The sequence below is a fragment of the Frankliniella occidentalis genome, unplaced genomic scaffold, assembly GCF_000697945.3.
Source record: "Frankliniella occidentalis isolate FOCC.00 unplaced genomic scaffold, Focc_3.1 Scaffold123, whole genome shotgun sequence".
Taxonomy (NCBI): Eukaryota; Metazoa; Arthropoda; class Insecta; order Thysanoptera; family Thripidae; genus Frankliniella; species Frankliniella occidentalis.
Window position 1 is genome coordinate 515677 of NW_026267250.1, and position 3527 is coordinate 519203.

Sequence of the window (3527 nt, forward strand, 5' to 3'; positions counted from 1 at the left end):
CGCGCCAGTCGTCTCTCGGACGCCAAGCCGAACGCACGCACGGGCAGCAGGAGCAACACGCCGCCGGCGACACACACCGGCAGCGAGAAGCACGCGCGCGCGCTCCGACCCGACCGGCGTCAACTCCCAACTCGCCGCCGACACGCGTGTACCGTCAACAATCGTGTCAGACGCGTGTGCGTTCCGTGACCTCCGCGAGTGACGTTGAGTGAAGTGACATGTGCGAGTGAGTGAGTGTCCAAGTCTGCGACAAGTGATCCTTCTCTCTCTCGACCTCACCCGGACATGGGGCGTCTAGAAGCTGCCCGCCGACGCTACGCCGCCCCGCTAAAAGGTGAGTGAGGTTAGCCGGGGCGACACACACACGCCCCATGTAGTCAACTGTCAACATCGGGTTAGAGGAGAGATTATGTTGTTGTTGACGAAACGCCTACGTAGAGTTTATTATTGACTTGTGGACAGTCTCCGCCAGAGTGTCTCTTTTTCGTTCGAGTCCGTTCGTTTTAAGCGGATTTCGTTTAACGGTTAAACTCCCATTTGTTCTGCTATCTGTCGGGCGGAACAAACAGCTCCTGTTCTGTTGGTCATTCCCTGCCGGTTGTCCGGGCCATAACAGCCAGTCTGAATTGGGCATCAAGTTCGTAAAGAGGATATTTCACTGAGTACCAGAACAGCATGCAGAACGGATTCGTGTGTAAGTAAAATCGTACTTTTGTGCTTTTACTGGATGCACGTTAGACCGCGTTAGAAAGTGTCATGGCTATTGTTTCTATATCCGTTTCAATGTTGATGTGTCGTCAGAACGGTTTTCATTCAAACAAAACAGAATGTACTTTTAAAAGTGCAGCTTTGACTTGTTGGCATGCTCGTCTTTCTTTTCCTTTGAGGCCGGGGTATTAACGAGTACTGTATAGTTCATTCGCTAAATGTAGACACACCGGCACGCAAAGGAAATCGAAACAATCGCTGGTCCTTCTTTGTCGCCCTCATAAACGGCCTGGTTACGCTCATTACGAGGGTCGATCCCTCGGCCTAGAGTTGCCGAAGACACCCGCGCCTGCTTCGCCCGCCTCTGCTCTCCCTATGAAAAGATGTTGGCAGGTCTAGCTAGGGGTCGGGCGGGGGCCGGGGACCGGGCTCCACGCATCGTAATGACGCTTACAATGGGGCCTCGGGTTTAGAGGGATGCCGGTGTGTCTACATTTAGCGAATGAACTATACACTGTGGAAGCAAAACGTCTGTCTTTGGCGCCGGACTGTTCGCAGGGTGGGTCGGCAGGGCAGACGGTAGGTCGCGAACAGCGCTCATATGAGATGCATGTGAAATAATAATAAATTGATGGTCATTGAGGTCGCAGCTGCCATTCGCCCCCCCCTCCCCTCCCTTTCCACCGTTGTACTCGCTCGCCTTTGAACGCCCCGCGAACAAGCCGCGACGGCCGCTACCGCCGCCACGACTATAGGAAGACTATTCCGAGTACCCATAGCCCATCTCTGGACCATAAACATGACGGGTGGAGAGGGGAGGGGGGCTGCGAAAGCGCGCGTCAATTTGAATACAGGTATCTCATTCCGTTTTTATAGTCGGGCCGAGAAGAGAGGCAGAGGGCGGGGGGAAGGGGGCTGCCAGCCCGCTCCCGCCCGGCCACCTGGCGCAATGCGGACCGTAACGTTACGCGGCCGAGTACGAAGTGCCCTTCCCCCGCCTGTCTCCTCTCTGCTGCATATTCATAGTCGCTCCAACCTAACCTGCCCCGCCTGTCTGGGATACTGTCACCCCCTTCCCTTTCCGCCCCCCCCCCCTTTGAGCTTGCGCTTGCTTGGGACGACGGGGCCTCGGCGGGCGTCGGGGGAGACCGTGGTAGCGTGACCGGGACGAGATGAGGTATTCAAATTAAAATTTGCAGCTGTTGATGGCGCCTCATTGTCGTGTTGTGTACCCAGCTGGGGGAGAGTGGTGGCGTTAGGGCCCTGGGCGGCCTGGCGGACGCTTGAGCGAGAGGATCGGGACGCAAACACCGCCGGACGTACGTCAGGTTAGCGGACGGTCCCGGGCGGGTGCGGAAACTCTCGGTCGCACCCCTCTGGCTGGCGTCCCTTGCCGAGGGCCTGGTCGACACGAGTCCAAGAGGGTTGAACACGGGAACGGCCGTGAGACGGGCCGGGGGAACGCTGGACCGGAGCAGGGGACGCCCCAACACCCTACACGCCCACCCTTTTTGCCTTTCGGTCTTGGCTGGTAATGGACCAGAACTTGGTTCAATAACATTCTGCGCAGCGCTTCAATCAGAGCGGGGCGCGGTGGAGCAGAACGCCTCCCGCGCCGCGGCCCCGCCCCGCCCCGAGGGTAGGGGAGGCGCACACCACCGCAGCGACGCCACTTACATCCCGTGTTCTTTCCGCGCAAAACTTTTGTCGGAATGCTCGAGCAGAGAATGCCTCCTCCTCTGCCAGCCGAGCCTCGAGCCATAGCGCGCGCGTGGCAGCGCGAGCAAGGAGCGAGCAAGGGGAGCGAGTAAGCGGGCGCACCGACTGGAGACATTCCTTCTCGTCCCCGTGGTTTCGGCTTGGCGGGGGAGGAGAAGGAGGAGGAAGTGGTGGCCGTCGTACTGCTCATCTCCGTACACAGAGCGCAGAACAACGAACCTCGGAGATGAGGAGGAGGGAGCAGCAGCATGGAGCGAGCACGGCGCGCCACGGCAATGGCGACAATAATACCGACCGGAGGGAAAGAGAGAGAGGGGGGGGGGGGAAGAGAGAGGGGGGTGCGCCCCTCCCTACCACAGCCCCCCGCAAGTACGTCGGAAAATAATAACATGTGTTGTGATACGAGAATGGGGGGGATATCAGAGGGGGCGGGGGGAAGGGAAGGGCAGTTTTGTTTCTCTTGCGGCTAACCCGGCGCGTCCTTGCTCTCCCCCGCACCCACCTGCCCTGCTATGGAACATTCAGATGACTTTTGATTAAGTTCCTCCCCCCTCCCCCTTTTGCATCCCTACTTTTCCTACCCTGCTCGAGCCTCGAGCTCTTATGCTGCTCTCCTGCTGTGGTGAGGCCGTGGTGGTGGTGGAAGCCGAGACCCCCTATGCTCCGAGACAACACCAGCGAGCACCACCACGACTCTGATCTTCCGCGCTAAATAACGTCCAAATTGGAGACGACTCGAGCCCAGCCCGGCGGTGTGAACGGTGTTAACCCCTCGGAGTGCACGGCCTCCCGGAGCGCGCGCTGCAGGGCGCCAGACACACCACCCCGCTCCCCATCCCCTGCTGGGGCGCGGAAATTAAACAAAGTGGGATAAAAACGGAAACGCGATGAAAATGGAGCCGGGACTCAACCCTATCCTTTCCCCCTCTACCCCCCACCCCCGATGACGTACGCGGGTAAACCTCGGTGGGGCAGCGTGAATGGAGTGAGAGAGACAGATAGACGGTCCGCAGGGGCGGGCAAGGGGTGCTCTCTGTGGTGGCCGCTGGACCGCTCCCTCTCTCCTCCCCCTCCCTGTCCGGCTCTTTTCACATCGTAAA

General features: G+C 59.1%; 1 protein-coding gene across 1 annotated transcript in view; it reads left to right on the forward strand.

Moving 5' to 3' along the window:
- The first annotated feature begins 6 nt into the window (after positions 1-6).
- LOC113211612 (protein artichoke) overlaps positions 7-3527 on the forward strand; it is a 111787-nt gene continuing 108266 nt past the window's right edge. Inside the window, exon 1 of the mRNA XM_026430037.2 lies at positions 7-334. The gene's annotated coding sequence lies outside the window, so the exon portion shown is untranslated. The remainder of the gene's footprint in view (positions 335-3527) is intronic.